The sequence below is a fragment of the Leptonychotes weddellii genome, chromosome 8 (genome assembly GCF_054177405.1).
Source record: "Leptonychotes weddellii isolate Sample4059 chromosome 8, ASM5417740v2, whole genome shotgun sequence".
Taxonomy (NCBI): domain Eukaryota; kingdom Metazoa; phylum Chordata; class Mammalia; order Carnivora; family Phocidae; genus Leptonychotes; species Leptonychotes weddellii.
The window spans coordinates 9,221,959-9,234,157 of record NC_138376.1 but is presented as its reverse complement, the minus strand read 5'-3'; the positions used below and the strand labels follow the sequence as shown (position 1 = coordinate 9,234,157).

The 12,199-nt window shown below is 43.4% G+C and overlaps 1 protein-coding gene and 1 long non-coding RNA gene across 15 annotated transcripts in view; both read right to left on the bottom strand.

The window, feature by feature from the left end:
• The window catches only part of ATXN1 (ataxin 1), a 380,804-nt gene that overhangs the window by 42,430 nt on the left and 326,175 nt on the right, over window positions 1-12,199 (bottom strand). The window lies entirely within an intron of this gene.
• On the bottom strand, window positions 7,371-9,778 carry LOC145722931 (uncharacterized). Its single transcript, XR_014147493.1, has 2 exons — window positions 9,052-9,778; window positions 7,371-8,835 (listed from the first exon to the last, which is right to left on the bottom strand). It is a non-coding gene; the product is annotated as an uncharacterized LOC145722931 (long non-coding RNA).

The following is a 12,199-nucleotide window of genomic DNA, read 5'->3' as shown; positions in this document are numbered from 1 at the left end:
GGAAGTAAACCTCTTGGAAAACATTGTGCCTGTGGTTTGCTCTCTCTTCCACTGGTTTTAAGCCTTGGGCTCGTTCATGGGAACCCTGTAGCCAATCTCAACTCTTCTGACGGTAACACACTTGGTGAGAGGTAATGTGGATCACCTTCTCATTCCCCTTGGTGATGTAGCAAGTTTACATCTGAAAAGATACAGTGGAGACCCCTACCCCCACATCATCCGAGCCCTTACCTACGTTCTGGATTCTAGAATAGCCCTGTGCATTTGTTACAGAACAGCACAACAAGATACGAAGTTTGGATTCAGCACATGAGACCATCTTGACTGATTCTAGATAAATGATTCCCAGGGACGAGGGTAAAGCAAGCTTCTTCAATGGAGTAGCACATTTACAACATGTATTTAACTTATTGTAGACAAAGAAAAGGCTCAATAGTTAATATTTCCGGGCCCCTGTAGAAAGCAAGTAACATAATACCCAAAGACATGAAGCATCTAAAGGGCGAGAGGGACAGAGATAGTTAGGAGGATGGCTCTGTAGAGGGACATTAAATTCATAGCCAAGAGGATAATACTGATTATTATAAAATCCGGAGTAACAAGGCAAGGTCGGGGGGAGGACGAAGAAAAAAGACAGAACTTAATGTTTCATTCAGTTCTGTTTTGAAACAGGATTCAGAAAGGATATTGTACCATTTGGTATTAATTATTTTGGTTCATGCACATGGCTAATTATTTCTACAGCATTTAAGATCTCTTTAAAACAAACATACTTTGCACATACGCACCCACCTTTCAAAATATGCCTTTTATACCCTCTTCCAGAGCTTTGAGGAAATATCTGATGGATTGTCTTAGGGGCAGCCCTCTGGGAGTAAAAGTCAATTGTATGCTAAAAATGTAACTGGCCCCTAAAACTTGTATAAACAAATTAGGGGAAAAGACATTGCAGCATTTATAAACAAAATGACTCTCAACTTTAACCTGCAGATTTAAAAAAAAATGCTCAGTAATAAATTTACTCCCAGCAGATTCCACTGTCCTCTCTCTTTCCAAACTTCTCCTCCTCCCATATTCCCCCAATTGTCTTCATGTCAGACCCATAATTCAGTTGTCTGGTTTGGACTCATTATGTGAATCATTATATTTGGTTTTTCTGTGAGGCCCACCTTGAGTACGGTTCTTCTGATCCTAAATGATCCATGTTTCTGTGCTCTCAGGATTCATTCACACAAGCGTGTTACTGGGTGCACCCAAGCCACAAGGGAGCGGTGCCATGTTGCATCATTACCTGGTGAATGTGAGTGACTCCAGATGGTTCCATGGATTCCTTTACCCAAGTCAGCCCTGCTGTGTCCAGTTAATGAACAGTGCAGAAAAGGCAGCCAACGGAGGCCGTTCTTGACCAACCCCCAGATGAACCAGCTATTGACTCTGGAGAAACAAGACAGCTAGCTCTCCTCCTGAGTGGACGCCATTGGAGACCCAGCTCTGAGGAGCCCACTGTAACCACCTGGAGCTTTATGCCCCTAAAGCAAGAAGCTAGCTCCCGTCTTGGTACCTCAGACAAAGGACAGGGCTGGCATCAGGGGACATTCCCGGGAAGCCACCTGGTGTCCACTGGTTAGCACTGTCTCCAAATGCTCATGCTCTCGTGCTGGTCCTGGCCCTCACCCTCCTCCCACCACCTTGGCTCCCCTTACTGACATCATCGCTTCATTCCTGTCTGGTCCCACTCCTGTTCTCACCTCTCCTCTCCAGAGCAAAACGAAAGGACACATCCCCATGAGTCTTCCCACCAGCAGCACCCCTGAGATGTTGCTGTCATTTCTTCGTACGTGGAAGGTGATGTGGGGCAGAGAAAACTTTAGAGGCCTATGTGGTTCAGGTAAGATTTCAGATCCTTTTTGTCAGGACATAAGGTGAACATCTTGCTCCTACTCCTACTATGCAAGATTCTCTATTTATACATATACGTTATACACAGTTTATATATAGGTTTAAGTTCCAGCAATTACTTTAATCCCCTATCCACTCATTTAATAAACCTTTCTTCAAGGCCTACTCTGCATTAATGACAAGAAGTAGAGATAATAATAACTAGTACCTATAAAGCACTTGTTACTGTATGCTAGTGTTTTCTTTTTTTTTTTTTAAGATTTATTTGTCTATTCTAGAGAGGGACAGAAAGAGAAAGAAAGAGACCGCCCAAGCGAGCAGGGTGAGGGGCAGAGGGAAAGAATTTCTAGCCAACTCCCCACTGAGCACGGAGCCCGACTTGGGGCTCGATCCCACGACCCTTAGATCATGACCTGAGCCAAAGTCAAGAGTCAGATGCCCAACTGAGCCACGCAGACACCCTTATGCTAGTGCTTTCTATGGAACATCTAGTCGAAGTAAGCATTCCCCCCTAGTTGCCATGATCATATCTGATTGAATGTGATGATTCACAGGTACAAAGATAGAGCCAGAGAATATATATACGTACGTCAACTCTTTGTGACTGTACCTCCCCCATTTCTATCCCCATCTCTGCGGGCTTTCCTCATCTCCCTATGTCACCTCTAAGAGAGTTTTCCAGGGAACAGGAATGCTTGCCAAATGCCTAGTTCACAGTGTCAGAAATACAAAGGGAGGGACATGGAAAACAGAGTCTACCAAGCTCTAGACTCTCAGCTTGCCACGGGCAAGCATAGGCCTTTCTTTCTTCCTTCTTCCCAACCCTGACACCAGCCACACAGCGCCGTGTACATACGTGACAGGACAACACTGATTGTTACACAAATTAATTCCATAACGTGCTTATCTCGAGTCTTGTAATTATCCTAAATGCTTATGCATATTTGCTGACTGCGCTCTTCTGGTGCCTCCAACAAATTGATCTGTTCGGCATGGTCGGTCTAGCCACAGGAGAAGGCGAAGTATTCCTTCGCAGAGGATGCGTTCCTCCTAAGATTTTTAAGGTGGAACCTACTGAAGGCGTGTTTCTACTCCCACCATCTCAAACTAGCTGATTTTCACTGTATTCTCAAATTTTACCTCGATACTCTTCCTCTCAACCAGCCTCCTTTCCATTCTGGTTTGTTGCTTGGGTTGTCCTGGGCTGGAGAGTGGAGTTAGGGGTGAATGTGGAAACACTTCATGTGACCCAGATGAATGGGGGGGGGCATGATTTAGATAAGGGGTTGGCTGAGACAACTCCCAGAACCAGAGGTCATTGATAAATGTTGGGGCCATGACATCTGGGGAGACCTTTTTGTTAAATGACTTTGCAACACAGTCCCAACCGAAAATGGCCAAGTCGATGAGAATTTCTCGGGGCCTGAGGCAGGCCCTAGAAATCATTCTGATTATGAGACAAGGCATTTCAGCAGTAAGCGCTCGCTTTCATTTCCAAGCTCGGGACTTGAAAGTGTCTGGTTCACTAAGTTCGATAGCTAGAGTCTATTAAAAGAGGACTCTGAAGGATGACTGAAGATGTCTCGGTATTTTAATTACACTGAACTCAGGCAACTGGAACAACGTGAGTCTCACTATCTGGTTTACAAAAAATAATCCCCCATGTTGAATTGCCTATTGTTGACTAAGTGTGGGGCACCATTTTAGAGATGATTTCATGCCAAAGTTCTAGATAGCTGTAGGTTGTTAAGAATAAAGATAGTCTGCTTCTACTTCTCAAAGATACATATACCTCTAATGTTCCAGGGACCTAGGTTTTTAGCCCGATAAGAAGCTATGGCATAAAATGAATACCACACTGTTCCTGAAAGTACCCTTCTACTTACATCCCACTTAGGAAGCTAGAAGTGACCCATTCATTGGGATTATGCCACAAATGTACGGACCAGGGGACACATGAGGGTTCTGGGACAGGACAAAGAACTTGACCTAGCGCCATGACTCTTTCAAAGAACTTCCAATCATCAGGGGGGACAGAGGGAGAGCCTAGTGACTACAGTCTGAATGCGGTTCCTCCTGTCTTTCCAGCATGATGCACGCTAAGCTAAAAGTGTGCATGAGTACGACAAAAGTATGAGATGTGTGTTGTCTCAATCAGCACAGATTTCTTAAATTTTGTAAAATTTTTTTGAGAGAGAGAGTGTGTGTGTGTGTGTGTGTGTGTGTGTTGGAGTGGGAGTCATGGGCAGAGGGAGAGGGAGAGTCTTTTTTTTTTTTTTTAAGATTTTGTTTATTTGACAAAGAGAGACAGCGAGTGAGGGAACACAAGCAGGGGGAGCCGGAGAGGGAGAATCAGGCTCCCCACTGAGCAGGGACCCCGACGCGGGGCTCGATCCCAGGATGCTGGGATCATGACCCGGGCCGAAGGCAGACTCTTAATGACTGAGCCACCCAGGCGCCCCAGAGAGGGAGAATCTTAAGTAGGCGCTACACCTAGAGCAGAGCCAACATGGGGCGGGGTGGGGGGAGGGGGGTTCCATCTCACAACCCTGAGATCATGACCTGAGCAGAAATCAGGAGTTGGATGCTTACCCTACTGAACCACCCAGGTGCCCTGATTTTTTTTTTTTTTTTTTAAATAGTAGAGCAAAGAGGACTAAAACTGCATGACAGGTTTTCAAAGTGTTTGTACTTTACACTACAGAAACATCTAAATGACACCTGGGGGCTTAACCAACCTAGGCTGGAGCCAGATCTGTTAGCAGAAGAAAATTACGACAAAACCAAATAGAAAATCTCTTGCAAAATTATTTCACTTTTCATCTCTGTGTCAATTCTAGTCAATTCATAGCACAGACTATAGTCCAAAGAGTGCCTTCAAACTTGCGAACAGTGTCGAGCCATGTTTAGGTAAGACAACGGCGCTCTTGCTGGACCCAAACCGTCTGGAATGACCTCCTATTTAACAATTATCTCTTCTTTTCCTTCCCTTTTGTCTGCTCTAGGAACCTCCCGATGCTTCTCTGCATTTACATGGGATTGCTTCCGTCTGTATCTAGATATTAATCGCCTCCACTCGCACATCTGCCCAGGGTGGGTCCACGGAGAGTCCTCCCTCTGTCCACTCCCCATCTACACCAATGCGAAAAAGAAAATGATTTCCTGCTTCTTTATTTGTTCCTCTGAGTTTCAACTCATTCTGACCTTTTCTCGGCATCAGGGATTATGTTTATTCTTTTGTGGCTAAATCTTGAGCAGACCAACAACAACATTTAAAGAAACACTCTCAGATGTCTACCTTTTATTACCTACGAGGCCTTGCTGAGATATGGAAAGAGGATCTCTACAATGAGTTTTCATGACACGTCTGCCTGTTAAAAACAACAATAATAATGGTTCTAACACCACCTCCACCTTCCTGACCACTTGCCCTCCTGGAGGTTAGCTGGATGCTGCCAGTTTCCTAGGAAACGGCATTATATCACACAGCAATTCACATGAATTCACAAACCATCCCCTAGCTAAATTCTGGCTCGGGCACCCTGTCAGCTGACCTCTTTGCTACCATCAGGTGCAGAAACGGACTTCGAATAGAACAAAAGGGACTCTCGGATTTCGTCAATTGATCAAGAAATCTCACACACTTGAACATATGTATGCAGGGAATAAAACAGGCCTAAACCTTCAAGCAACCCACGTGTAACATATTCACAAACATCCTGTGGAGATTCTGGCCCAGAATAGAAAAGTCCTAGTTTCCATTAGCTACTAACATGGGGGACTTAAAAAAATACAACTGTGTGATCTTTATTTCTCTTTTACTTTCTAGAATGATGTTATGCACAGAGCCCCAACCAGAGGGCTGTAACCTTTAGTGATTTTCTCCCTCAGTTATGCTGAGGGAACCTTCCCCTCCTCCTCAGCCCCACACCTGTTTTAATAGACAAGCCATGTAGCATAACACCGCGGGGCTGCAATTATTCGTTGCCTTTGTGACCCCAAGGAAACTTAGCAGGTGCAAATGACTCTTTTGGAAAGCGAGCAACCCCTTCTCGGTCACTATTAATCACAGGAAGTGTTGATAATGTGGGGTAGCGTTGTGAATGCTGACACTGGGTTGGGGGGGGAAGGAATAGGACAGGGCAGCTACACATTGCTGAGTGACTGTGTTTATATTCATCACACCTTGCAGAAGAGATTCTCTCTCTCTCTCTCTCTCTCACACACACACATACACACACACACAATCAACCTAACAAAATTCTGATTCCAGGACTGAAAATACAATCGCAGGTCTAAATAACAGGTACAGCTAATGAAGTCTGAGTTGCTTGATTTGTACACGCTCAGCATACATTCAGACTTGACTGCATAGGTCACATATCCCCCAGAAATGGATTACGGCTTTTTTGAGCTAAAAACCTGAGGCTAATCATTGTTTGCCCCAATATCCATTCTCCCCCTTTTCCTTGGAAGTAGACACCTTGATTTTGAACTGAACATATGGCTGTGCAGCTGAAAGATTTGATCTTCATTCTCCCTTTGCAGCTAGCTGTGCTGAGACTAAATCCGGCTGACACGAAGTACACAACAGTGTGGTATGCTACCTTTGGCAAGTATCCTTGAAGAGAGGTTTAGGCCCTCCTTCTCCTTTCCTTCTTCCTGCTTTCTGGAATGCTAATGTGAAGACTGGAGCTTCAGCAGCCATTTTGTGCATGAGAAACAGACTAAAGATGGCAGAACAGAACGACAGAACTGGGTTCCTGAGTCTGTGTAGCTGCCATATCTGTCCTGGAATCCTACCTCTTTTATGTGAGGGAGAAATAAGAGTCTATGTTTTTTAGCCTTTACTTTTGTATGTGTGTGCATGACATGGCGCTGTACCTAATTCTATAACAAATAGACCTTAGAGGTCATAATAGACTTCATTTCACAGATAAGGGACCTAATGATTAAAGATCAACTGTGATAGGGGCGCCTGGGTGGCTCAGTTGGTTAAGCATCTGCCTTCGGCCCAGGTCGTGATCCCAGGGTCCTGGGATCGAGCCCCACGTCGGGGTCCCTGCTCGGTGGGGAGCCTGCTTCTCCCTCTCCCTCTGCCTGTTGCTTGTGTTCCCTCTCTCGCTGTGTCTCTCTCTGTCAAATAAATAAATAAAATCTTTAAAAAAAAAAAAAAGATCAACTGTGATAAATGTCTCAATCAGGGAAGCAGAGTTGGCAAATTAATTACACTTCTGTTTAATCTTCTACTTCTAAAGATAGATGGAGGTTCTATTTTATATGCCTATCAGTATTTGTTAAATGAATATGGTTTTATGTTTCACATGCCTGTGAATTTCTGAACCTCCGAGGTCTTCGAATTGGCACATCGAATCCCAAATCACACATTTTCAAGGAGTAAGATATTAAACAAATAAAAAAATGTAAGGAGGCATAGTACTGAATTGACGTGAGAACATTTTCTTTCCGGCTATGTTCGTTAGCCCGTACGTCTTAATCTGTATCCTAGAGTTTAAACGTATAAAACGACGTTACTTTGCACTGATGTTTAAGGAAGCACTAACGCTTCAAGTTTGGGGGATGAGTCAGTATCTGAAATGTTAAAAGGTATCTTTACTTCAATACATATGCAAAGTAACCAATATGCTACAGTCACAAAACACCCCCCTGGAGGCTTTTGCAGAATAACCCTCTGAAACTAATGGAGATCATGAAACCAACAAAACTCACTTACCAAATTCCATTAATGGGGAAAAATAAATCAGTTGTCTCTTCCTGGTGCATCCCTATTCCCCCACCTTACAATCTCACTCCCACAAATCACTCTTTGGCCATTAAAAATAGAAGGACGTGTTCTTCCCCTACGTTATAGTAACTTGGAATCGCCTACCTAGTCTAAAACTCCAGTGTTGTTGCTTTTTAACATTCAAAATGAAAACAGTAACAGAGGGATGGGCAATAGGTCATTTCCCTGATTGTGCTCCACTTCTTGTTAAATCACCACCCATCCATGTGGACAATGACCCCAGTATCCAACACAGGTTCTTCTGTCCCTTAGTTATAGCCCCCAAATTTGGAAGGACAATGAGCCAGGGAGCAGCAGTGAGTCCTAATCTCACACCATGTGATCCATTTCACTTATCTGGTGAATGCCCGTGGATGGGGTTAACCTCTAACGTTTGCATGCATCTATGGTTTCACTTTTGGCTTCTGAGCAATTACAGATATTTAAAGATGTGCAAAAGGGCACGTCTTCCATGCTCCCCGCCCCCACGGCACGTCTGATCATCTCCGACGTCTCCTTAAATGCTAGCTTACCTTAACGATAAACTGCCTTTCTTTATTTCATTCCACCAGGACCGAACCCTTGACTTGAGACTATTTGCCTTGGAAAATGAGTTTTCTCTACCTCTGCAAAGGAGGACTGCTGTGTATAATGGTCTCTGAAACGCTAACAGAAACCAAGAAATCACCTGTCACGAACTATGAGGCTATTAGTTATGAAGAGCAATATTGATATTTGCCTTCTGACTCTTCCTGCTGGAGGGCAAAGCAGAGAAAACCTGGATTTTCCTGCCCTCCTGCACCAGATAAAGAGACCATCTGCGTCTCAGCACTTCTGCCTTTTCGGGCGGGGAAATAATGCCAGTGGTGATAATAACGTTGTGATTACCATTCAAAGCACTTCCACACACATTATTATCTGATTTGCTCCTCCTAGGGATCCTGCATGCGGTGGGTGTTATGAATATTATACTGTCCAGAAGAGGGAATTGATGCAGAAGGTTAAATGCTATGCTCCAGGCAACCAGACAGAGAACGGCAAGGCTGCGTCATCGGTTGTCAAGTTCACGGGGAGCCTTTCTTTCCACATTAACCCCCTGGACATATTTTTAAAATGTAACTGTTTTCCATTTGGGACCACTCTTTTCTTCACTAATAACAATCAAAGATCTGGGCGCCTGGGTGGCTCAGTTGGTTAAGCGACTGCCTTCGGCTCAGGTCATGATCCTGGAGTCCCGGGATCGAGTCCCGCATCGGGCTCCCTGCTCGGCGGGGAGTCTGCTTCTCCCTCTGACCCTCCTCCCTCTCATGCTCTCTGTCTCTCATTCTCTCTCTCAAAATAAATAAATAAAAAAAATCTTAAAAAACAAAAAAACAATCAAAGATCTGAAAGGTACGCATCTATCAAAGACCAGAAGCTCCTGAAACTGCTCTCGAGAGCAGACATTAAGAACTGAGTAATGTCATGAATGCATACCTGGTAAACAAATAGGCTCTTTAGAAGAGTTGAGACACCCATGAGAGAGGAGATTGACAACTGTTTCTTTCTGGTGTCTAGGTGGGGTTGGGTGAAACAGGTGATGGGGAGTAAAGAGTATGGTTGTCAGCGTGAGCACTGAGCAATGCACAGAACTGTTGAATCACTATATCGTACACCTGAAATGAATAGAATGCTGTGTGTTAACTATACTGGAATTAAAATAAAAAACACGAATATTTCTAACGTACAACTTAGACGTTTTTGCCTTTCTGATATAAAAACAAACTGTGCTCCTATTTGGAAACAGGAGAAACTGAAACAATATATAAATTGCTCATAATCCCACCAAACTGATGGAGCCACTATTTACATTTTGATTATCTTTGGCATGTATGTAATATATAACGTGTTTATATATTTAAAGCTCACGTATATCTACCTATGTTTGCAAAACTGGAATAATTCTAAATATATCTTAAACTCTACTTTCTTTCACCTAGCATTGTACTGCTAGAACTATAGGATGCAATCAACTGTTTTTTTTTTTAAATTAAAGGAGGGGTAAGACTGGAAAAAACCTTCAGCATAGTTTGGAACTAACTGTCAAATTCAAAGGCACTTGGCAAATGGTAAGTAATTTTGGCATATAAATTAATGGGGCTAAATCTTAATCAATCAGCAAATATTGATTGAGTCCCAAGCAGCTGCTTTCCAGGAGGCAGGCTTGGGGTGGCAGGACAGTGTCCCCGATGTCGGGAGCTTATATTCTGGAGCCTCAGAAATCAGAGGAATGCAATGTATTTGAGTACAGCTGGACCAATTTGCTTTCACACTAGCTAGAAAGATGGGTTTTACATAGCAAATGAATGGTATAAACCATACTCTAAGAATAGCATTTAATTTACTTACAAGAAGGAACCATTCTAATCACTTCAAAAATACCCAACTGCACACAAATATTTTGTTAACTAAAAATAAGTATCTTTTCAAACACCTATATGTGCTAAATACGAGCCAATACAAGAATTAAAAATGATGTAGTTACATTCCATTTAAGCTTTGACTTTCTCCAAGCATGACGATTTATTGCACTAAACAAAAACTTCTGATCTGCTCTGCAGATGCTAATATTTTTAATTAACACTAGCCACATTGAAGCTGGTCAGGTAAGAGGAAATGTGATCGCAAATGATATGCAATATGCTAATCTGTTTTTTTAAACCAATATTTAAATTGAATTGACAGAAGTGTTTTAATTTGGTTTAATCCAAGTGTCTGAAGAGGTCACAGAAATTTACATATTTCTTTGACTTCTTTCCCTACCAGACCATACGATATTGTAAAATTTCTGTTGTATAATGACTCTATGATTAAATCCAGGGCAGACCAGAGTCCCTAAGCCAGTTCCCTCTATAGAATGTTGCTAATACACATTTTTAAAAGTCACATTAAAAAAAATCAGCCAGGGGCGCCTGGGTGGCTCAGTCGGTTAAGCGTCTGCCTTGGGCTCAGGTCATGATCTCAGGGTCCTGGGATCGAGCCCCGCATCGGGCTCCCTGCTCCGTGGGAAGCCTGCTTCTCTCTCCCTCTGCCCCTCCCCACCCCCTGACCCTCAGCTCATGCTTGCTGGTGCATGCTCTCTCTCTAACAAATAAATAAAAACTTTTTAAAACACTGGAAAGAATATTAGAAAAAACAGATAGGTGAACATCTAAGGGAATGCGAAGAAGGAGACTGTGCTTTGGAAGAAGAGTTGGCCTGCAGCCTACACCCTCTCAAGTCCCTGGCCTCCCAGACCCAGGGCCAGACTAACGAGGAAGGAGGGAACAGGCAATTAAAAGAAGCAGAAGATAGAGAGAGAAACAAGAGACAAGAGAATGAAAAAGAAGTTGAGAATGAACAGGGGTGGATGGGTGAGCTCACAGTTAAGAGGCCTCCAGCACAGAAATGAAATGCAATATGACTCCGTTTAGTCCATCCTACATCTGGCCTCCAAACTATCCATTTGGATAAAGTGGATGCCATTTTGGTAATGGCTGGCAGTAGATGGCTTTTCTGAAATGGTAAGGACCCCTGTGCACAGTCAATGGGCTCATTTAGGACACTGGAGAAGGTGGCTTTGGTAGAGTGGAGAATTAGGGATAGGAGTTTTACAGGGCAGGAAGGGGGCATGTGGTATGAGGCAGAAGAGATCCCACTGGAGAAGGCTGCAGGGCTTTGCAGGTGCTCCGGTAACTCCTCCTTCAAGGAGGCTCGGGGGATGTCCTGGGCATGCAACGTGAGCACATCTTTTTGGGGCACATGCTCTTCCTAGAGGCCTGCAACTACCACCTGCATGCTTGCATCTATAATGGCTTGTCAGTATGGTTTCTACTTACAAATGATCTAGCCACCACTTGCAAATGACCTCATATTTCTCATTTGTGCCTTAGTTTTTCCATTGATACAATTTTTACTTACTTTATTTTCTATCTGCTTCAAGGACATGTTAATGTGTACGGGCAAAAGGCAATTATTAGCAATTGCCGAGGGAAAGGTCAAAGGCAAATGGACCTCTTGATCTGTTCCACCCACGTTTCTTGGTAAAGGAATCCAGGCCATTCCAGTGGGTGGTCTGGAAGGCAGTGCTTTATCAGGTGAATAGCATCACACCCAGATGAGACCGGTTTATCTTCTCTACTTCCAAATGCACTTTACAGAGCTCTTCCTTTTTTATGTTATTATTATGTTATGTTAATCATCATACAGTACATCATTAGTTTTTGATGTAGTGTTCCATGACTCATTGTTTGCATATAACACCCAGTGTTCCATGCAGAACGTGCCCTCTTTAATACCCATCACCAGGCTAACCCATCCTCCCACCCCCCTCCCCTCTAGCCAAACTGTAGAAAGAGCCAAGATGTCCATCGACAGATGAATGGAGAAAGAAGATGTGGTATATATATATACAACGGAATATTATGCAGCCATCAAAAGGAATGAAATCTTGCTATTTGCAATGACGTGGATGGAACTGGAGGGTGTTATGCTGAG